General features: G+C 41.3%; 1 pseudogene; it reads left to right on the forward strand.

Annotated features, from left to right (window-relative positions):
• Nucleotides 1–876: 876 nt before the first annotated feature.
• Nucleotides 877–20,106, forward strand: LOC102009207 (annotated as a pseudogene).
• Nucleotides 20,107–24,802: the final 4,696 nt, after the last annotated feature.

Genomic DNA, 24,802 nt, shown 5'->3' on the forward strand with positions numbered 1-24,802 from the left:
AATCCAATAAACTTTTGGTTACTTTCTGAAGACTAATGCAAATCTAGTCTCTGTTTTATGGCTTTCAAACGCAGGGAAATACACACCCTAAATTGTCTGGGGAAGTATTGGTTTCTTCCTATTGTCCCACAGTAAATGTTAGCAGCATCTGTTAGTAGCATCATTCTCAAAAATGACTCTAAACAACTATATGTTCATAATACTTATAAAGATTTCCCCTGAATATACACTTGTCATTTCTTATTTGAAAGGTGAGTGTAGTGTCTCTACAAATAGAAAAAGTCCCAGTGCGATACAGTTTGAGTACCCCTAATCAGAAAATCCAAACTCCCAAATGCTCCACAATCCAAAATTTCTGAGTGCCATAAGGCGACAAGTAGAGATTTCCATTCCATTAAACTTTTTTCACACACAAAATTATTTTTAACTATTGTTTTAAATTACCTCCTGGCAATTTATATAAAATCTATATATATGGAAAAATGTGAATTTTGTGCTTTAACTTGGTCCCCATTTTCAAGCCATCTCATGATATATACACAAATATAAAGGGCCCTTGAGTAACATGTATTTGAATGGCAAGAGTCCACATTACATGCATATTGTTTGTAGACATTTGCAACGTTTGGAAAAACTCAGACAACTTTACAGCTTAGAAATATCAAAACAATTAAGAAAATGAATACATGAAATACATGTGGATAATAGCTATTGTTTACTATCAAAAATATACCCAAATCTTTATAACCTAAAATTTATCAAAATAGTTACACATACGGACAGATCCTGCATAGCACCATTCACAGTTGGGAGAAATATAAACAAATGTAAAAGTGCCACCTTGAACAGTCACTGCACAAAGTGAACTGTATAACGATGTCGCAGCCACTCTCTACTGCTGCTGTGGAGAGCTCAAACGTTGAGCACCCACTTAAAACCCCCTGCAGTGCTGCTCATTGTCATGTGAGTAGTGGTCCCTCTACTGAATTATACACTCCGGAACAAAGTAACTCTCACAATTCTCATCATTTATACCTTGTGTAGTGCATATAACACACAAAATACTCGTTTACTGACTATTCATATTCTCTATAAGACCACCAGTCAGCAGTAGCTATTCATAGTTGTATTTCTGGGGAATCAAATGTTACGCTTGAATTTTTTACAGTCTAAGGGAATCGGTGCCCCCAAACTCCTGCACTGTCAGAAAGTTGACTGGATTCCAAAAATCAAAAAATTCCAAGCACTTCTCATCCAAACCACTTAGATAAAAGGTACATTGGCTACAAAAAACAGAGATTTATTGAGCCTCGCAACTGAAGGGCAGAAAGATGTATCCCATGATGCTAGGATTAAGCCAATGAAGTTATTTTCAACACATTTACCAGCAGAATTTCTTCCACCGCCTCTTTGGTCATATGGGATTCTTTTAATTTGACACAATTGATGTAATCTTCTAATACCAACATCAAATTTACTGTAAGAAAAGAAAGATGGTGCTGGCAACAGCAGCCTCTGTAGGATACAATGCTAACGACATGCCCTGTCTGTCCCTCCACTGCAGTCTTCCTTTGAACATCTTCCATGTTTGAAGTTCCACCTTCAGAATTGCTCAAGACAGTTGGGCCTGATACCTGTTTCCCATTAACAGATTCTTGTATTTAGGCCTCTGCTGTTATTACCATTTGTTCATTGGCTGGTGTCATTATCATATTTATCTCTGAAGTAAGCTAAATATTAAGATTATGAGGTGAATGTAACAAGCAGTGTAAAGCTTCTGAAGGAAATGAGAAAAGAATAATGGAAAATCATTGCAGGAAACTGAAATTTTGTGCCTAGAAAACTATACACAGGAATAGGTTTTCACCCCTTCTGCTTTCAGAATGGAAGAGGAAAGAAGTGGCACCTTGACAACCATGCCCTGCCCAGGGTGAATGAGCTCCATAAGCCCTCTCTTGGGGACACAACATGCTGTGGAGACAGCCCAACAGTTGGAGCCTTAGCCCTGAGTGTCTGGAGAGATGCAGGCCAAAGTGAGCCTTCAACTTCCCCCCAGTTCCACCCACCTATTACCATTACTTTATGGTCCTCTGCCAGGGGATCTGTTTTTCAGGTTTCCATCCTAGAACAGGAAGTAATGATAGTCCTAAAGAATATCCCACTTAAAAAACAGAACATATTAGCAATAGAAAACTTGGCTTTCATGCTTTTAATGTCAAAGAAGTGCCATCCTTATTCAAGATCCAGCATTTTCCTTGGCAAGATTTTCTTTAATTAGGAGAAGGGAAAAATGAGAAAATCAACTAAAATGATGTGAGACAACCCAGAAATCAATTCATGAATCAGAAAAAAAATGAAATGTCAGTATGAGCCCTAAAAAGGAACTAGTCATGAAAACCTCCACATGATTTATCATTATTATTACTCATTCATTTACAAGTAGAAGGTCACCTTCCTCGTGTGTGCACTGCTGGGAGGGAGTCACAAGCACAGCTGAGGCACCACATCATGCAGAAGTGCTTTTTGGAAATGATAGTTAGATATTAAACACTTTTTAGTATCATATTAGTTAGTATTATTAGTATCATTATTAGTATCATTTAGTTACTTTTTAGTATCATATTAGTATCGTCTCCGAGATTGATTTTATCCAGAAAAGAGGACTTGGAAGATAGAGACCGGGCTGTCAGTCATGCCAAATGCTTCATTTTTCTCATTTGTATAGACACTTGTACCTTTTACTTCTCAAGGAATCTATCTTGACTCTTTCCCAGTACGGAAAACATTCGTCCACATATGTCATATCTCCAAGAATAACCATTTTTCTCCTTCTCTAAACACTTTTATAAATATGAACTCAGTTAATCTTCACAACAACTCCATGAGATAGAGTTATTATGAATACACACATACACACACACACACACACACACACACACACACACACAGCACACACAGCACAAATAGAGAAACTGGAGCCAGAAGAGCTAAGTAGCTGACTGGAGATCACTCCAAATCTGATCCCAAAGTCAGGCTCCTCAGCATTATAGCAAGTGTAGCAGCCAAGTGTGGCTATGTCTGTCGAGAAGAGATTTGATCAATATGAAATACACCAAGGACAACAAATTTGTATTTAAACAAGTCAAATTAGCAAACATTTACTGTGCACCTACCACACACCAGACACTGTAGTACATGGCAGGATAAACCAGATTAACCAGATAAGAGGCACTTTGGGTGGTAGAAACTAAAAATATTTAAGAAATATTTAAGATGATAAAGCCTTTGTAGTGCCCATATAGCATCCTCAGGTTCAGGAAGGAAGAGGTATGATAAGAATAAGCAGACTGGCCAAACAACACTGATGAAGACATCTTACTAGTACTATTGTGTAGTATGATTAATCTGCTTTCGCCTATAATACACTTATCACCTCAGATTTTTCAGGATGGATATATAGGGGAGAAACAGTTGAAACTTTTTCTCTGACTCATAATTAATTGAACGCATTGTTAAAATAAAGTGTGTTGTTTGTGGTGAACGGGATTTGCCCTCCCTCCCATCACTACTCTCCTGGCCTCTTTGTCTCCAGTGCTACAGGGAGAGAGATTGCTCCCCTCAGCCTTTGCAGTCAAGTTTTATAGGTATTTATCAACCCTGTAGTTTCCAAGTCAGAATGGCTGTCATTTAACCTCCATCCTCCTTGAATTTTCATCCTGATAGGTTTGGATTAAACCACAGACTGATAAATGAGCACAGCTTTGGCGACACTGGGCAATCATTAAGGAAACCCTCATAGAAGGTATGAATCAAAGCCAGGAATCTTTTGTTTTCCCACTCTAGCTCAAAGATCGCCTGCGGTAATATGTTTTTATTATTTTTATTTATTTTTTTTTCCTCTTCAGCTTCCAAATGGTTTTCATCATTTCCTGCTTGTTTTTCTAGAAGAATAAAAGTATATCCTGATGGCAGACAGCTCTGTTTATCGCAGTAATGTGGCCAGCAAAAGCATTTGATCAATTTGGAATTTCATCCAGGATTAGGAGGCCAGGGGATAAAGAAGGATGAAAGCCTTCTGGTGTGAGTAGTGTGTTTCATGCGTAAAGACAGGATAATTAGGGAAGTGATCAGATCTTTTTAATGGCTGGTTACTTTCTTTTTTAATTAATTACTTTCATTGGTACATTTTAAATACGGATAATGATCACATTCATCATAGGAAATCATACCTGTGGACACACAACTGTGAATACCACATTGTTTCTCTGGTGTGAGAAACCAGAAGTATAAATAAAGACCAAAATGTGTAATTGTGAGAAGGGAAGAAAGTGATCAGATTTTTTTCTCACCCCAAGGCCACCATTTTGCTAAACCAGAGCTCGTAATAGGAACTTTCTATTTATTTAGTTCCCAGTTTCCCAATTTTTCAAACCACAATTTACACACAATGTTTGGTTTTCTTTTTGGTTCCAGAAGTTGCACACCACCTTATCCCTTGTCTGATTTTTTTTCCCTTTCCACTGAGCCAAAATCAAACGGAAAAAAAAAAAATTAATTAATTTAAAAGCTAAACCATGTGAAAGACAACAGTTGTAAAGGACAACAGGAGCATATTGGGAAGATTTCCCCAAGCCGTCTAAGAAAATACTGCAGTGTGTGTCACAGCCACATGTGCACATGCCTGGTTGTTCAGCTTCGCTGTCCACCTCTAAAAGAAAATGCTCTTAGAGGCAAAGTAATGCATTCTTCTCTGATCCACGTGAATTGTGACCCAAATGTCAGCTGCCTAAATTTGCTTGAGCTTTTAGGAGTCACCTTGTTCTTTAAGATTTTAGCAAGACAGACCTAATCACCATTTAAGTATGAGAAACACATCATCTCTTGAAAACATCTGGGAGTTTGGGGTGGAGGGGAGGGAGGGTTACATTCACCCTATTCAGGTCTCTTGATCTCCCCTTCTGCTGAGTTCTCTGCCCCATTGCAGACAGCTGGCTCTTCCTGTTAGTCCTTCACAGTGCCATGGTAGCCAACTAGCACTTGTTCCCAAAGTCTTGCTGACATGTAGCTCTGTGCATCAAACCTTTTCCAAATTTTAGGGGCGCTAGTAAAGGATAATAAACCTTCCCTGTGGGACTGTAGAAAAGGTTCAATGCCACCACTGGAAAATGAGCTACACCAGGGCTCAGAGCCATCAGCTGCATTGTACAAGTTTTTGGGTCTTCAACATGTTTCGTGACTAAGTTGGCCTTAGCAATTACACACAAGATCTCCTCCACTATAGCCAATAACTGAAAAGACAAAGAAAGCAAAGGGTAATGACTTACAGAAGGTCATTCATTCAGCACACCATTAGCAATTTCTTTAGCAATTTCTTGCTGCATTTTAGCAACTGTGACACTAGACCCAGGGTCTTATACAACTACTATTAAAGTAATACAATAAAATCACAGCACTCTTGGCAGCTGAGGCAGGAACATCACAAATTTAAGCACAACCTAGGCAACTCAGTACCTTAATAAGACCTTGTGTCAGTTTTAAAATGGCTGGGATATAACTCAGTGTGAAGTCCCAATTCCTCAAAAAAAGAAATGATACAATAAGCCTCATAACCCGGGAGGGAATTAAGTGTCAAGGAATGAATCTATTAATGATATTAATACTGGAAAAGCCATATACCAAGCCTCCTGAACAAATTCTCCTAGCCTTCATTTTAGATTTAAGGCAACCTGAATTCTGTAAGACATAAAGGAGGCTGAGGACAGGATGAAAGAGCCTGAGTGAAAAGGTACCCGAAGGGAGATGGAGCATAAGGCACTGCCTCCACCCACAGAGCACCAGCTACAGGGACAGAGAGGAAAGAACTTCCCAAGGTAAGACACAGAGGGCCATTGTTTCCCCGGGAACAGAGGAGTCCATTCGTCTCTGGAGCTTTCGGTCACATAACAAGAGAGCCCAGCCCTGCAGGTTGTAGCACCTGGCTCCCTGAGATGTTGCACACCCAGTGTTTTAATACCAGAAAAAAATCTGTTTAATACCAAAAAAAATCAACAACTCATCCCAAATGAGAAAATTCCCACTAATGCTGACCAGACCTATGCACTGCTTTGGGCCCCAGATCTACTCCTGATGAACAGCAAAGGGCTTTGCTCACTCTCCAGTGCCAAGGTAACCCCAGAGGAGTAACATGTTTCAGTGAAGAGCAAACAGGTAAATGAAACCACAAGAAGGTAACAAGTCAGTCTCTTCCCAAAACAAATACTTCCAAGGACAAATACACGGTAAATCATCTAAACTCTACCAAAAGTCTTAGAGAAAGAAAAACAGTATACTATATCAATGACCATTTCAGGAGTCAATGATATCAACTTTCCTTGTCTACAAGAGGATTAAGACTCAAGGTGTGAAGTCATAATCACATCTCTCATTGGGGAGTAAGAGACAGCTCTTCATGGAATCAAGCACTGACTCACACTGGGTAACAGAACATGGGAAAATGGGAGGAAGCAAAAACATACAATTAACATGAGTTGCACGGTAAGAATCGGGATCTCAAAGTTCATGACCATTAAAATCAGACAGAAGCTGGGTCCAAATTCTAGTTCTACCACTTTCTGGGCAACCCTGGGCAAGTTATGTATGTCTCATAAGCCTCAATTTTCTCATTTGGAAGATGAATATAACATCTACTTCTGTATTTTCTAAGATTTAAATGATGACTCTGAATAGATAATCAAAATTACTAAAAAATTCTGTCTTAAAGTCCCAAAACTTCCCTAGCCAACACAACTTGACCAGTGTTAAAGACATGATTTAAAGACAGATTTCACTGTATTCTGACATGTTTTTCTGGTGTGTTTTGAAAAGTTTAGTTTTTATTGATATGCTGAGTTTTTTTGATCCATGACTATATTTTTTCATAATTATCAAAAACTATTTGTGAGATACTTTTCAAATTTTATTTTATTTTCTTTCCCTGCCCCACTTTTCCCTTGAGATACACTTGATCATATTTCTTTCCCCAATGTTATTGAGGAATGAGCTAGACAAGGGCCTTCCATCCTCTATCAAACGTGTGATTGTCACTAACTGTAGCATCCCTTGCACTATTCAAGAACAGGCAGAACCTTGCTACTTTCTGGTGGTTTCAGAAAGGACTTTTGGGTAGCAATCCTCAGCTCATGCAGGAATCATCCAGCCTGTGTGCAAACAATTGATTCCCATGGCTGCTACCTGCCCTATGCTTCCTTCTTCAGTTTCACTAAACCACAGTAGAATTTCACTTCTTTCCTGTTGGCTGGGGACAATGTGGCACCCTGTACAGCAAAGGTCTATGCCCTAGTCCAGTGATGGCGAACCTTTCAGAGCTTTCAATGATACACACAGCCCACTATAGCATGTGTGCCATAGGTTCGCCACTACTGAGGCCTACCTCGCCTATTCAGATCCCTACCAGTGCTTTTCTCTTTCATCCATGTTAAAAAGAAAACCAGACTCACCCACCCTTCATTTTTGCCTTCCTCCCTCCTTTTTTTCCTTCCTTTAATCAGGAGAAAGCCAGCTATAGGATCTGAAAATATAGAACGTGATACTGTATTCATTGCAAGTAATTACTCCGCATGTGAAATGGGCCTTTACCAGCAGATGACAGTACAGATCTCTACATTCACTCAATAAACAACAATTGAATGCTTACGATCTGCCAGATCCCACTCTATACACTGGAATATGAAGATCATTGAGACATGATCCCATTCCCTGTAGAGAAGTGGAAAAACCAACAATGTAGTGAATGAACTGTTGTGTTCTACTATAACAATGTAACAATACTCTGTGGTACAGAATAAAATCAGGTGTGGAGTGACTACTTTGGTGATTTGATGAGAACGTCATCAAGGAGCACTGTCTTTAATTCATGACATTATTTGATGGAGAAACTCTTAAAACTTCCAAAAACTCCCAGATGTTTCCTCAGACCATTCCAGTAAGCCTCCAAGGTGCCACCAAAGCATCTTTGTAAAATACAATTCAAGGGATTCTCTTCTGAAAATCATTAAAGGGTGCCCATCTCCTTCAGGATAAAACCCCAAGTGCTAGCTCCTACCACACATGCACCTCCATCTCACATTTCTCAGGCCTCTGTCCACTCTCTAGAACCAATGCTGAACGGTCCCTTGCTCCTTTGCATTCCCGTGGTTTTGTACATGTTGATGCCTTTGATTGGAAGGGTCTACACCCCTTCCATCCTCTACTCCTTTTCTACCTAGTGACACCCTACTTCCTCTTTAGGAGTCACCTCAAACATCAACTACCTGTGAGACCTTCTCTGACCCCCTCCAGCCCCTACACTCACCTAGCAGTTCCCCATGCAGGGAATTAGATACTTTGAGCTCTAGCAGAAGATGTTACCTGGCTAAAAATAACTCCCCTTCCCAAGCCCACATTTTACCCTCAGCCGCCCACAGGATACAGATGGTGTATTCAGAATGGGCAACCTGAGAGGTTCTTCCTCTGGGACTATTCAGAAAGGACTGCAGTTGAGAAAACCTAATGAGACCTAGAGGCCCAGGGGCCCACAGGCCTAGCAACAGCAAGGCATCTCTAGGCCCAAGAGAATAAGGAGAGCTGGTAGCTACCAGCCCAGAGGAAGAGGGCTGCAAGACAGAAGCCTCAAAGCACAACCTCTGCCAGGTAGGAAGAGAGCCAGGGGAACAGACACCCCTACCCACCCTAGTTATCCTGGTTCTCCCACCTGTCTATGGCTACCCATCAACCAAACCCAAGAGCAAGAGAGCCCATGGATTTATTTAACCTGACAGCCTTCAAGTACAGAGACCAAGGCTTAGAAAGGAAGACAAGGGAGATCTAGAAATGGTACATTCTCATTTTCTGTGTTCCTCTTACAGGTGGTAGAGGGGTGGGATTTGACACAATGTAGGTCTATGAGGTATTAGTGAAAATCATCCTTAGAGCATATAGAAATGGTTTTGTTTCCTTAATGGACAAGCAGGGCTGGCCATCCTTAGCGTTTTGTCTCACTACCCTGCAAGTAGATATCCTGGAGCTATGGCTGCCATTTTGAAACACTATGGAATAGTCCAAGAGGATCACAGTCTTACCAGCTCTCTTGTCGAGGCATCAGACCCACACCAGCAGATGTTTTCTTCTGGACCTCTTGTTAAGTGAAAAATATAGGCCTCTATTTATTCAAGTGACTCGTTTGCAGAGGGGTACAGGGACCAGGAATTGAACTCCAGACCTTGCGCTTGCCAGGCTGGCATGTGTGCCACTGAGCTATCTCCCCAACCCCCCGTATTGAAGGCACTCTTAAAAGTCTTTTCAAGTATAGTCATGTACTGCATAGTGACACTGTGGACAATGAGGGACTGCACACACAGTAGTGGTCCTGTAAGACTGTATCACCTTGGGGGCTGGGGATTTAGCTCAGTGGCAAAAAGCGCCTGCCTGGCAAGTGCAAGGTCGTGAGTTCGGTTCCCGGTACCGGAGAAAAACCAAAAAAAAAAAAGACTGTATCACCTGGTCATGCTGCTGCCATCTTAGTCTGGGTAAGTACACTGGATGAAGCTGACACAGTGACAAAACTGCCTGACAGTGTGTTTCTCAGAACACATCCTTGTTGTTAAGTGATGCACGACTGTACTTGTAAAGCAAAGTATTGCTGTCTGGCTCCCTCATATTTGCTTCCATCTAAAAGTCCAGTGGGAGCCAGATGCATACATGTCTGTCTTTTCCCCGGGAATGTGAGGTCTATGGGGTCAGGGCTGGCACAGGAAAGGCATCTTTTTCCTGCCTGTGGAGCTAGTGAATCAAAGTGCCAAGGAGTACAGCCATATAAGTAGTACTCAAAGCCATCCTGGTGTTCTTTCAAGCTTAGTTTCTGTCCCTTGACTATTTGACCCTAATGAACTTCCCCGGTGTTTTCTCATATTCCTTTTGCCCTTACACACCCATCCTATATCAACCAAACTTGCACTGCACGAACTGTTTGTGTTCTATTTTACACCCATTTTTAAAAATGACTTTTATTCTAAAAGAGATGGGCTGATTAATGTACTCAAAATATTTTGTGCTACACAGTCAGTTCCTTCATCCTTGTTCTATTCATAACGTATAGCCCTCCTCTCTTCAAATGTACATAAAGGACCCGCTCCCCACCAGCATTATTTGTAACCGCAAGTCTGAGGTGGTACAAGATGTCAAAAGTGAAAAATTGCTAAATTCAAAATTGCTTCTCCCTTTGTTTTAAAGGTGACCTGCAAGTAGTTTTTATTTTTTTTAATGAACTAATTGTAGGATTATGTGCTGAATGCTCCAAAAGCAGAGAGGGAGAGAAGAACACTCAGCACATACCTGCTACAAAATACCTGCTATTGTTTTGGAGCCTCTGCAGCACCAGACTGCTGACACCCGCATTCCCTGCAGCCCCAGCAAGGAGACTGATGCAGATGCAGCTCTGCTCCTGAGCTGGGATAGCGGGCTTGCAGGACAGAGCTGGGCTAGCAATGGGAGGCACAGTTGGGGCACCTGCTCAATGACCTCAGACAAATTGTCTTAGGAACCAGCAGCTCAGCCTCCCTTCCCCTGCAGGAAGTGGCCCAGTCTCCTATTTTCTCCCACTGAAGAACTAATGTCTAGAACTCCACGCACAGCACATGCCTTCTTTAAAAAGAGGTTGTCAGGCCTGCAGATTATTTTCAAGACTCATTAAGCTCATACACATTTTGTTTGATGGGGAAAAATCTGAAAAGTAGGTAGCGAACCTGTTTATGTTTTCCAATGCTGTAACCTGCTCCTTCACATTCCAAATGCAGCCGAGGTCAGGCTGGGATTTGGAAGAGCCCAACTATTGTTCTATGCTGAGATGCAAGACACTCCCTCAGGGTGACTCAGGCACTTTAGAGATCAATAATCTTCAAATCATCTAGGATTCTATCCAGGAGCAAAATAATGCCAAAGAAGGGAAGGAAGTTAACTGCATGATGTGGTTTGAGGGAAATCACAGAAATGCCCCCTCCTGACTGAACACAGTATTCTGCAACCAGTTTCCAGTTCCACCTTTAATATAAATTTATTCGTATTATTTCCTGTCTCCAGTTACTTATCACTTGTTAAAATGTGCATAACCCTTCGAGGGTAGTGCATTAAATTATTCATATCTACTATTATACCTCAAAGAGAATAAATTGTTTGGATTCCATTCCAATGAGCTAGCTCTTCCACAGCAACAGAACAGCAAGCAGGGATCTTTTGCTGCAAAGGCCAAAGAAGGGAAAACACTGGAGAGAGTTGTTCTGCAAGCAGAGGCCACCAAGAAGAGGAATAACGAGTGCTAGTCATTTATTCTTTCATCCATTCATCAAATATTCATGAAGTGTCTACTTTGTGCCATGAATGGTGCCAAAGGTGGTTGATTCCCTGTGAATTAAGTTTCTAAGCACAAAAACAGCTATGAACACTCAAGACCAACTTGGCTCCCTTCACGGTGTCTTCCTTAAGCCAGTGGTTCTTAATTATTCCTCTCTGGGAGCTAGAAAGCCCTGGATCCCATGCCCAGAGCTACAAGACATCCAAGCTGGCCTCCTGAGAACCAGGCAACATGCTGACCATCTGAACGTGGCTCCTCTCCTTGCCCTGTTCTCATGGTTTCTATGAGACTGTGATATCTGTATTCTTCTGCCTACTGATTTGGCAACTGTGTGGGACTGGCCACCACACACAGCAGCAAGCACTGCTAAAACAGAGAAAATGGGAGGGCTAAGTCACTAGTTGTGCTGTGAATTTATCAGCCCTCCGCACACAGAGAAACAAAAGCAGTCGGGAGAACCATGCCAAACAGACACTGCTGAGACCCCCGCTTTGGTTCCCCAAATTCCCTGTGAGCATCTGAGACTTAGAACTTCAGGGGCCTCATTCCTGTCCTCAGCCTCACAACCTCCACCCCGCAGCATGGCAGAACTTTCAGATTCAGTTTTCCTCAGTGTTAAATCTCCTGATGGGAAAGGCTGATGTTTCCATTGTTGATTTTGTTTCTGTTTTCCTATTAAAGTAGTAGAAAGATGTTGGAGACAAAAGCTCTGGTTCAACCCTCTAATGAATCAACCTGAGTCTTGCCAAGTGCATACAGGGCAACCAGCCACCTTAAGAGGCTGAAGCATCAGCAAGTTGTGCCTCCAGATCTGAAAATGCCAAGCTGGTACTTTCAGGTCAAATGGAAATAGTACACTGAACTCTTCCTTAGGAGCTGAAGGCAGATTAAGTTACTTCTGAGACCATAATGAGGCTAAATACACCTGCAAATGAATGACACGAGCAAGCCATCCACGATCAGATAATTTCTATCATAAACCTAACGAGAAAATAACTCAGGAGCCACCAATGGCTTTTGCCCAAAGAGATGAATAATGTGGAGAATCCTTGGCTGCACGGGGAACAGAAGAAATTAATTGCCGAAGCCTTTCACAGCATGTTGAAAGCCAAGAATTATCCTCTGGATCTGCACTTGTAATTTATAACAGCTGCCTCCTTCAGACAGGCCAAAGTGACTCTCGGGCAGAGCACAAAGCACAGATGACCGCAGCGATGAATCTGGAGCTGGGTCAACACAAAGCCACCATATGATGGATGCTCATCCTCGGCCACATGGGCAGCCCCAGCAGGATGATGCGTGCTGTAGCACTCACTCCCTCACTCTCTAGAGCTGGAGCTTACCTGTGACAGGCATCAGCCTGCTCATCATACTACTGTCACAATAATGTTTTTTAAAAATCTACTGGAAGATGCTGAAGCACCATCTATTGATTAATGTTCCCCAGCTCTTGGAAACTAGGATTGTCACAGACATATCACCTTAGAGTATCTTGCTGCCCTTGATGAACTCCTTGAAGGATGACAATAGGAGGGACAGAGAACAGATTACCAGGAGAGTCCCTGAGGATCAAAGCATGTTAACAATTTAGGCCAAAAAAATGTGGGACAAAGATCATTAGGTGAAAATGAAGCCAGAAAAGATGGGAAAGTGATATGGGAAAGGTTTATTTGAAATAAACTATTCTAAGCAGAGGAATCTTCAACATGCACAGAATCTTAGAGCTGAATGCTTACTCTTAAAAATAGGTGCAGGTCTTATTAAGAGGAATATAACCTTTGTGACACAAATTTGGTGAGCTGTTTCCTTGTTCATAGCTGAACAAATGTTTCTATCCAAAGACAGAGTTTAAACACTACACACAAGTGAACTTGCCCACCAAACTATTTATATTCACCTACTTTATAGACTCAAATGCCTAGAATAGTATTTGGGAAAGAATGGAAATTTGGTGAGGGAAACATTTAAATAATATGAACACAAGTGTGAATGGCAGATTTTTTAAAACTTGTTTTAAAGATTTAAAGACACTCTTCACACTAATAGGCCTGAAAAATTGTGCTGCAGATTTGGTTATAGGTTCTCAACATAGAAAAATTGAATGGCATGCTTACAGAAGGGCTTCCCGGAGAAGAACATAACTCAGCAGTATGTTCTCATGACTATCCCAAACTCCAAAATTAATCAAATGATGTATGCTGTTTAAACAGCCAGCTGCTCCTACACTGGCATCCCTAAATTGGATAAGAGACTGAATTTCAGCAGTTATTTACAACTTGCCATGAGTTGATTAGATCTTTACAATGATTTGGAAATTGTTCATCCTCCAAAGCCTGGAAGCTTAATCCCCAGCATGGGGGTGCTGAAAGGTCATGGTACCTTTACAGGATGGGGTGTAGTGGAAGGTAATTAGGTCATGAGGGCTCCACTTCAGGAAGAGGTAAAGCTGGTCTCTCGGGAGTGGATTAGTCCTCACTAGAGCAGGTTGCAATAAGCACTCTTAATGCCTCCCATGAGTTCCTCTTCTGCACCCCACTGCTCGCTGCTCCTGCCATAATATGCCAGCTGCCATGTCAGGATGGAGCATGAGGCCCTCCCATCTGATGTGGCAACCAGAGCCTGGACTTTTTAACCTCAGACACTCTAAGCCAAAAGAAACCTCTTTTCTTTATAAATGTCCCGATCTCAGGTATTTTGTTATTGCAACAAAAAATGGAGTAAGACGGTTCTTTTCTAAGAGCAAGCACTAATAGGAGCAAAGAGAACACGTGTAGGCAGGGGGTTTGTGGGGATGAGGACAAGTGTGCATGTCACTGTGAAATGGGTTCGTCTCTCCATGGGTCCTGTGTTTTTCCTGGGACTACTGGGCTAAAATAGAGATGGAGACAATTTAGGAGCATGTAGGTTATATTTTAGTTACCATTAGCACATCAAAACCAAGGAGGAGATGACAGGATGCTACATGAATGATCAGCTGTCCTCACCCCGCTAGCCTGTTCCTCCTTGCTCCTGTGTCAGTCACATCTTATCCCCATGCCTGCAGGATTCCAGCTGCACAGGACCACAGAGTGTCAGCCTGTATTACAAAAGACCAGTGCGATCCAGGTGAATAATGCAGAGACACGCTCCACCCCGACCCTGTGGGCAATGTATGGGCACTTCTTGGTGCTGGTTCCTTCTACAGCCTTCTCGTCATCAAATGTACTAGCTGTAAGATCTCATGGTCTTGCCTAATCCCCAGTTCTTTTTTCCTTTTACCCAATAAAAAGTGTAACCCCATAACCTATATGCTATCGGCTTCCTTCACAATACTTGTTAGACAAGAAGTAAGACATTGACTTTAAGCAGAAAGTGTCTCCAGGTATGTGATAGGCTCACAGGTAGTCTAGCAAATGGGCACAGACGGGACCCAACCTCAACAGTGCCACCCTGTGGCAGCAACAAGTAATGGCAAGGGTAGCCAGACCTTGTCAGGTAGCCAGACCAACCTGACCTGACCCACACTAGGGAAAGTTGAGGGGTTTCAGAGAGGATCCAGCACACCCCTCACCCCTACACCTAGAACTCAGCCAGCCCACCCAGGGGAGGGGGGTAATTGTACTAATTCATAGGAGTGAAACTTCCTGGAAATAAAATCAGCAGTTGTTCCCACAGTAACAGGAAGATTATATTATATCCCTCAAGTTCATTTAAAGTCCTTCTTTTCCCCTTTTAGAAAAAGAATGAAGCATAGCACACAGGAGGGGACTTTCTGAGTAGTAGAATAAACCAAAAAGAGAGCTGCCTCCCATAAGACCCTTTCTCTCGCCAGGGCACACCCGCCTGTTCTCCAGATGCCTTCTCCAGCGTCACTGCCACTCTCCTGATGTCCCCAGCTCCCCTCCTACAGCTCTTCATTTAATTCTTGCAAAAATGTGACCTGCTAATTAAAGTATGAGATAATTAAAATAAGGGACTTCAGATGCACATTCATGGGAACATTACCATTTCTGTAAGTGCCTCAGAGGGAATGGTGACTCCCGACTAGTGCCACTGTCTCATAAGAGTGGCCTGTGCGCACCCCACCCCTTCTTCCATGCACTTTGATAAGGAATGGGTGAGGAGAGCAAGGCCTGCAACCTCTGAACAGTGCCGTTGTCTGCGGTGCACGGCTCTGGCTCTCTGGCTCTTCGTGATGCTGTAAATTGTGACTTTCACTTAGCTGCCATGGCATCTTCCTGTTAGCAAATTTTCAGATAAATAATAACAAGGTCTCCAGTCACAGGGTCAGAACTGCCCAGAGCTCAGAGTTGTAGGGGAAGAGCTCCAGGCCAGCGTACAGCAGCAATGGTCCTAGTCCTCACTCTGTGCTGTGCTGGACTCCCCGGGGTGGGAAGTATGAACAGCAGCAGAACTCAGGCCTTCCTCTGCAAACTGAGTTCCCCTGTTCAGGCCAGGTTCCAGAGCACTCAGGAGCCATTGTTCCTCTTGAAAGCTGTGCAGACTTTTTTCAGTGTCCAGCATTTCACCAAAACATTCACCTGTGTGTGCCACTCTACCCACCTGTGGCCCCAAGGCAACGGATTTGTTTTCCCAGGATACCAGGGACTCAGTAAATGTTAAGGATATAATAGTAAATAAATTAAAAATATATTGCTGCTTCTGATACTAGTAAAGAATGTTTTAAAAGTTCACCACTTAGCTAATCTTCAACATGTGCCAAATGCATGGAAATTTTGCAGGACTTCCTACAACAACATGTAAACATGGTCAAGAGGCTTCAGCCGTGCGGCACTGTGATGAGGATGACAACTTCTCACCTGGGTGATGAACTTTACCCTCCAGTGTTCCCAGAGGCATAAAGAGTAGCACATTTCTGTCTCTATTATTTTAGTGGGTTGCAGTCTATGTAGCTCAGATTTGTACAAATCTGTGTTAAGTGTGCACTATCTGTGAGCGGAAGGTGAATTGAGAGTCCTTTAACCACATCTAAAATACCTCCCAAGTCACCCAGGACCCAAATTGTACGTTACAGTCTGAAATGTATACTTGCCCCAAATTCCTATGTTGAAGTCCTAATCCCTAGTACTTTAGAATCTAACTTTGTTTGGCTATGGGGTCACTGCAAGTGTAATTAGTTAACATGAGGCTGTACTGGATTAAGGTGAGCTCTTAGTCCAATATGACTGTTGTCCTCATAACAAGGGCAAATGTGGACAGAAGCTAGTATGCAGGAAGAATGTCTGTGAAGGTGAGGAAGAGATTGATCTGACTGATGCAGCAGAAAACCAAAGAACACCAAAGATTCTAGCATAGAAGAGACAGGCATGGAGCAGGTTCTTCTTCTCAGCCTCAGAAGGAGCCAACCCTAACAACTAATCTTAGACTTTCAGTTTACAAAACTCTGATTTTCTTTAATCCACCCAATGTACAGTAGTTTGTTACAGTAGCTCAGGGAAACTAATACACTGTTATGGCTTGGAAACCTCCAAAGGCCCACGTGATAAAGGCTTTGTGCCAGCCCTTACCTCTACTGGGATATGAGAGATCCACTAAGAAGTACAGACCTCATAGTAGGAGGCCTTCCTGTCACAGGGAGTGTACCCTTCAAGGGGATATTGGGGCCTCACCCTTTCCTCCACCTGTCTTTTGTGCCCAAGCTATGAGATACACAATTTTATCATAAACTTCCACTATGATGTGCTGCCTTGTCACATGTTCAAAAACAGCATAGTCAATGTGATATGGGCTAAAACCACCAAAACTGTGAGCCAATATAAACCTTTCCCTTAAATTGACTGTCTCCAGTATTTGGTTATAGTAACAAAAAGATGACCAATATGTCCACTGTGATATCTTGCTCTTTCCTAGATCTCTTCTCTCATCTACCTCACACCATCCCTCTCCAATTAAATGTCCCCAGTAATACAAGTGTAGCTCCTCAGATTGACAACCTGAAGAGTTTGGTCAATAATGGCCATCACAAAATCAACCAGAACTCTTCCAAGTAGGACAAAATGTACACCATGTTGCATTTCTTGCGGGCTTCTTTGAGGACACCTAAATAATCACCATCTACACTCCTGCTTCAAGTTTTACCCTGTATGCACCAAAGTTGATCAACTGGGCTTCCTTGAGACAAACACTGGCACGTCTCTGTCACTACAGTGGTATCATTTACCATTTTCCAACTTGAAAAATTACAAGTCCTTCAGGAAGGCATAACTTATAAAAACATCCAAACATAGTCCTTCTGGCAAGAAGAGTAACACACAAAAGTCTATCTGCAAAGTGGAGATCCACAGAGACCAAGTAAACTAAGCAGATGGGATGTCTCAACACCCATATCTGAGCCTATATTAATATTCCACCCATAAAATAAATGATCTAAATCAATGATCTAAGTCTTCATGTCTAGGAAAAACATCACAATGAAATGAGCCTACACTTCATCGAATCTCTTCCTTCACAAGGCAACATTAAACAAGAATCCATCAGCAAAGGGCCTTTCTACAATGTGTCAAATCACTGAGCCAGCCACAGGACTATCAACCAAATATTGAACGAGGTTATATACTTGTGGAGGACTTACACATGCCAGACATGGTGTTAGGGACACAAAATATAGCAATAAATAAGAAACAAAAACTTTGCCCTTCAGGGAGTTTATTGTTGTAAATGGAGAGAGACAGAGAATAAACAAGGTATATATAGATGGTTCGTGCCCTACAATGGTTCAACTGATAATTTTTCAGTTTTATCATGCTGAGAAAGTTATACACATTCAGTAGAATCTGTACTCCAAATTTTGAATATTTCTCTTTTTCTGGGCTACTGATACGTGGTATGATACTCTCTTAGGATCCCTAACTGTAGAATAATGAAGTTTTCTGAGAATCATTAAAGTAAGCTAGGCTCGGTTATGATGTTCCATAGGTTAGGTGTATTAGATCTATTCTCAACTTAGTGGAATTTTCAAGTTATGATGAATTGATCAAGATGCAATTCAATGATAAATTGAGGAGCACAGGTAAATTGAGACAGAACATGTTATGATCAGTGCTTAACACAGGCAGAGGAACAGGAACGCTCAGCAGAAGTTACCTTGAAGAATTTTGCTTGTTTGTTTTGCAGTGTTAGATGGAGTGCTGGGGGAAGACCTGACAGAAGATGACAGCAGCGGCCTGGATAGCAGAAGGCAGCAAGCCACACTACCCAGGGGAAAACTTTTCAAGCAGAGGAAAAAGCAAAAGCAAAAGCTCTGGGGGAGGTGAAAGGTGTAGCGCCATATGCAAATGCAAACATATAGTGTGATTGGGGGGGTAAAAACAAATATCCAGCAAAACCTTTCAATTCAGAGAAAAATAAAATAGGCCAACATCAGCTGAATACGACATGGTAATTCTGCTCCATAGCAACCTTTGTCTCACCTTGCCTGTCTTAGTCCTTGAAGATGCAACTACCCAAATTATATACAGACAACAAGCTGAATAATTTTGGTAATGAGGCTACCACAGCAAAACCCAACCTACCTTGACTAACATGGGAATGCAGAAAGTGACAAGAACCGAGCAAAAAAAACAGTTGAAGAAAACAGGGTTCCTCTTACAAGTCAAAAAAATTGAGTTACTTTCAACTATCTGTAAATACACAAAGAAAACTTACTCTGAAATATTCTTGAAGTTCAATATAGAACTGATAAGTAGATTCCAAATCATTCCCAACTAAATAAGTACATAAACTTTGGAGCCACTGGGCCAGCCCAACATCCCCGTGATGAATGCAGCTCCCTGTCAAAGGTGCTACAAAAGGGATTTTGTGATCTAGATGACCTCACAGGAAATCCTTCCTACTGTGGCAGCCCACTTTCTTTAGTAATCCATTGTTGTCCAATATCTCCTGACTTGGAGGGGATGGCTGCAACCCACCAACACTCAGCCCATGGTGGGATTGTTGTCATGTCAGTCACCTATTTAACTTACACTGTCAGCATCTGGTGCTGTTTGGCACTGAGGAAAAAAAATGTGCGTGTGATTTCTAACCTTAGGCCATTACCAGAGTTTAGCCTTAATAATTCTGTCAAAGATTAGACCATTAGTCTGATGTGCAGGCTCGATGCTGCGGTAGATATGCTTTGGGCTGCATCACTGAGCTGAGCCAGAGCCAGCCATGTGGCCACAGGTGGGGCTCAGAGCCCTGCAGAGTCGCAGGTCATTATGGTAGGAACCAGCCTGTGCCCTACAGCAGCCAACAAACTCCCAACAAGGGGCAGCACGATCTTTCCCACAGTGGCTTTGGGGTGTGCTGGCTTGGAGACAGAGGAAATGCTGTTGGTGTGAAACCTGGACTTTGGAGGATCAGATGCAGGTATTCAGGAGCTTTTTGCTGAGTTCGGATACTGAAGAAGGTGGCTGTGCACTCTGATTGCTCCGGCCGACGTTTAGTAGCAGCAGATCACACTGTGAACAGAAGTAGATGCCTGAAGGCTATAAAACAGTGCGACAGGGTCGCTCCAAATGGCCGCCCCATGAATATCCAGCTTGCCTCATCACAGACTGAAACACGATGAAGACCTGCACAGAGTAGAAACAGGTGGCGTGAACAGAAGCGTGGCTCCAGGGTTTCGGTGATGGTGGTAGTACCCAGAGAAGGAACGTGGAGGTGGCCGAGGAAGAGGCAGAGGCACAGGCAGGATCACACGATGCAGCAAATCATCCATAAGCTTATACGTTATGATCAAGTAGGATTGATCCAAGGGATGCAGGGATGGTTAAACATATGCAAATCAATAAATGTAATACACCATATGAACAGAACCAAAGACAAAAACCACATGATCATCCCAATTGATGCAAAAAAAGCATTTGACAAAGTCCAACATCCATTCATGATAAAAACCCTACAGAAAATTGGAATAGATGGTCTTTACCTTAATCCTTTAAAAGCCATCTATGACAAACCAACCAATAACATCATACTAAACAGGAAAAAATTGAAAGCTTTCACCCTAAAATCAGGGACAAGACAAGGATATCCATTATCACCACTCCTATTCAATATAGTCTGGAAACATTAGCCAGAGGAATTAGGTAAGAGAAAAAAATAAAAGGAATAAAGATAGGAAAGAAAGAAGTTAAATTATCATTATTTACAGATGACATGATACTCTGCATAGAAGACCACAAAAACTTCACCAAAAATCTTGTAGATCTAATATCCAGATTTAGTAGTATAACAGGATACGAAGCCAACATTCAAAAATCAATAGCATTCCTGTACACAAGCAACAAACTCACAGAGAGAGAAATTAGGGAAAGTACCCTTCACAATAGCATCTAAAAAAATGAAATAATTAGGAATCAACTGAACAAAGGATGTAAAAGAACTGTACAGTGAAAATTACAATACTCTAAAAAAGGAGATCAAAGAGGATATCAGAAAATGAAAAGATATCCCTTGCTCTTGAGTAGGAAGATCCAACATAGTGAAAATGGCCATACTCCCAAAACTGCTATACAGATTTAATGCAATCCCAATCAAAACCACTATCATTATCATACTTCAACCATTATCATACCTCACAGATCCAGGAAAAATAGTCCTAAAATTTATTTAGAGAAAATAGTCCTAAAATTCATTTGAAATCCGAACAGACCTAGAATAGCAAAAGCAGTTCTGGGCAACAAAGGCAAAGCAGGGAGCATCAAAATCCCAGACCAAAAATTACACTATAAAGCTACTGTGATAAAATCAGCATGGTACTGGAAAAAAAAAAAAAACAGCCTGAGGATCAGTGGAACAGAAAGCTGCAGATGTAACCCCAAACACACTCAGCCATTTTACCTTAGACAAAGGAGCCAAACATGTTCACAGGAAGAAAGATAGTCCTAATAAATGTGCTAGAAAAACTGGTGAAGACTAAACTAGACCCATATCCATCACCCTGCACTAAACTAAAGTCAAAATGGATCAAAGATCTAAATATTAAAATAAATTTACTGCAAGAGAAAATGGGCAAAAATCTGGAAGACATAGGCATAGGCAGAGACTTCATGAACAAAACCCAACCTGTCAGGGAAATATTACAAAGAATCAACAAATGGTGTCTCATCTTATTAAAAATCCTTTGCACAACAAAAGAAATCACCAACAGAGTGAAAAGACATCACAATAGATGTCTTTTTATTTTCAGAATGGGAAAAAAATTATAGCCAGTTGTCCAAAGACAAAGGCCTTACCTCTAGAACATATAAAGAATTGAAACAGTTAATGTTTAATTGTTTGATCAATGTTACATGTCTACATTTGTTTAATTGAGTAACCAATTTGAAGATAACTATGTAATACAACAACCATTATTAATTTCCTATCACCTTGTCTGAAATTCTGTATTGCTTCTATTATTTGGGTATTGTTTTGCTTACGTCTGTTTATTTGTTAATGTGTTTTCATTCTTTTATCTTCAAAATAAAAAATAAAAGAATTGAAAAAAATCAGACCCCTATAAATTCAAAGACCCAATCCAAAAATGGGCATCTGAGATGAATACACATTTCTCAAAAGAAGAAATACAAATGGCAAATAAATACATGAAATAATGTTCAACACATTGGTCATTTGAGAGATGCAAATTAAAACAACACTGAGACTCCATCTCACCCCAGAAAGAATGGCTATTATCAAGAAATCAATTGATAACAAGTGCTGGAGGGGCTGTGGGGAAAAAGGAACCCTTCTCCATGGTGATGGGAATATAGACTGGTGCAACCACTGTGGAAGTCAGTGTGGAGATTCCTCAAAATACCAGGATTAAAGGACCCATTCAACTCACCTATTCCCCTTCTGGGTATCTTCCCAGAAGAATTTAAAACATCATACCACAGTGATACATGTGCACTCATGTTTATAGCAGTACAATTTGTAATAGCTAGATCTTGGAAACAACCCAAATGCCCATCAACCAAGGAATGGCTAAAAAAAGATGTGATTTTTTTATATAATGGAGTACTGCCCAGGCATAAAGAAGGATACACTGCAGACTTTTATAGGTAAATGGATGCAACTCAAGATCGTATTCATAAGTGAAATAAATCAGACCAATATGTGTAAACATCACATTATCTCACTAGTGTGAGAAACTGAACAAGTAAATAAGATACAAAATGTACAATAAATATCGTGAATTGGGAAGAAGCTGTTCAAAAGAAAAGACAAACTGTGATGGCAGAAAGGGAAAAGAAAAAAAGAAAAAATTACATTTACACACAAGGTAGGATAGTTATACAGCTAGTTTCTCTGAGTTCATTGAAAGGAAAGGCTTGTACTATAATTGTTTAGACAAGATTTCGTGCCTATTTCTTGTACTCTGAATGACTACTAAGAAGACAGCAGTACACAAAGTATTAATTATTGTAACTGTCCTACTTACCTGTTTTGAAACTCTATGTCATTGTTATTTTCCTATCTTCTTTCCCTTTCAAATAAAAAATTAGTCCATTAACAATGCTCAGAAGGTGGCAAAGGAGCCCCAAATATATTCATTTTAAGAGTAATTTGTAACTTCACTGGGACACTATTTGACACATTGTTGATAAATAAAAGATGCAGATATCTTCATGTTAATGCTACAAATTAGTCTAGCCTCCCATCACAAAAAAATGCAAATTCCTTTCCTGAGAAGTCTGATCTGTTTGCTTTAGATGAGTTTGTGATTATGATGGTGTAAACAGTAGACTGCTTCAACTGATGTACGCATAGTTTTTTTTAAGAAACGTACCAATCAAATACTCTTCATTTTATTCATTTCCTGAACATGTTCACATGTCACAGAAAAATTCCCTTCTCCCTCTCTCCATGTTAGCTGTATCCTTTCCCTCAGACAGATTCTCATACATTAGGTTTTCAAGTAGACACCAGTCCTGGACATGGGTGAGCCTCAATCAATGTAAAACAACAATATCCATGCACCTCTTAGGGAGCTCCATGATATTAAAAGTTTTTCATTACTTTTCTCAGATTCTCTCCTCCATTCAGCAAAGTCTACCCTATGGGTGCATTTCCTCCCCTCAAAATGTCTTTATGCTGGATCCTTCTCTTCTCCGACTGAAATTCATTTGTGTTTATTCCTCAAGCTCTTGCACTTATATGTTTTATTACGACTCCTTCAGACCCTTTCCCATTCCCAAACCTAATCCTCTTCCTCTTTACCCTGAGGGCCCCTGCCAATATAACTTCAGGTGAAGCAAATGAAAACACTAGCTTTTGCCCTAGGCTTCAGGCTTCCTTTACCAAAATTAAAACATAAAAACATTGCATGGGTATTATTAATATTATATTCCCTGCCCTATAAAACTTCCATAACATTCTGTGGTCTGTCAGTCAACAACAGTTATTGAGTGTCCACTCTGAAAAGTATGTTGAAGCCCTTCAGAGGACAGAGAAAAGAAAAAATGTCTTTTTGGGGTTTTTTTGCTTTGCTTTACTGCTAGTGTAAGCTCCATCTCATTCTGTTTCCATGTACTTGAAATTTCTCCAACACATTATCTGCCTCCAGCTCCTGGAGCAGCAGCTGCCAGAGGTATTTTGTCCTTCTCAGGCACCCACTCTCCTGGTTTCCCAGAGGACTCCACAATTTGTCCAATAGTCCACACACAGTCATCTCCAAAGGGTCATGATAGAGATGACAGAGGCTGGGAACTAAAATCCTGTGAGCCCCAGCTTCGCCACTGCCAGGAACTGTGGCAGGTACATCATATTCTTTGTATCATTTCTTCCTCAGAGCTACTCTGAAGACGGCAATTTTTCCCATCTTACAGGTCTTAGATATATAGGGATCTTGAGGGGAGACGCATTCAGGCCACAGTACCACCCAAGTTCAGATGGCCCAAGTCATTCAAGTATATAAGTACTTCATGACACAAGGAATTGTCCATCAGAATAAAAGAAGTAGAGATGTTCACACAGCAACTCAACCCTAGGGCCAGATGGAGCTCTCACAAATGACTACGAAGCCCCACTCGTGTACTTATAAAGTGAGGCGAGGGCGCCTACTCAACTGCTGGCATGACAGGCAGCCATGGGGGTGCAGGGCAATAGAAAAAGTTAGGCCCTCTGGAAAATGGGTCATAAATTCCTCAGTTAAGGATTGTTAGGAGACACAACCCTGCGAGAGCAATTATTGACAAGCAGAAATGTAAATTCAGATCTTTCCTTCTTGCAACATGGACTAGGAACACATAGTGTACATATATTCTATGATTTTTTTTTAATTTAGTGACTAATAAAATTTTGTGGCAGCAAAAATTGAACTATAATGGTTCCAGGTGACTGATAGACCACGAACTCAGATCATCTCCAAAGTTATCTTGAACATTCCGGATTTTGTCCTTGGGTAAATCCCTTTGCACTTAATGCAAAAGTATTCAGCCACGACACTGAGGA

This window comes from Chinchilla lanigera, unplaced genomic scaffold (genome assembly GCF_000276665.1).
Source record: "Chinchilla lanigera isolate Chin_1 unplaced genomic scaffold, ChiLan1.0 scaffold00111, whole genome shotgun sequence".
In the NCBI taxonomy this organism is placed as follows: domain Eukaryota; kingdom Metazoa; phylum Chordata; class Mammalia; order Rodentia; family Chinchillidae; genus Chinchilla; species Chinchilla lanigera.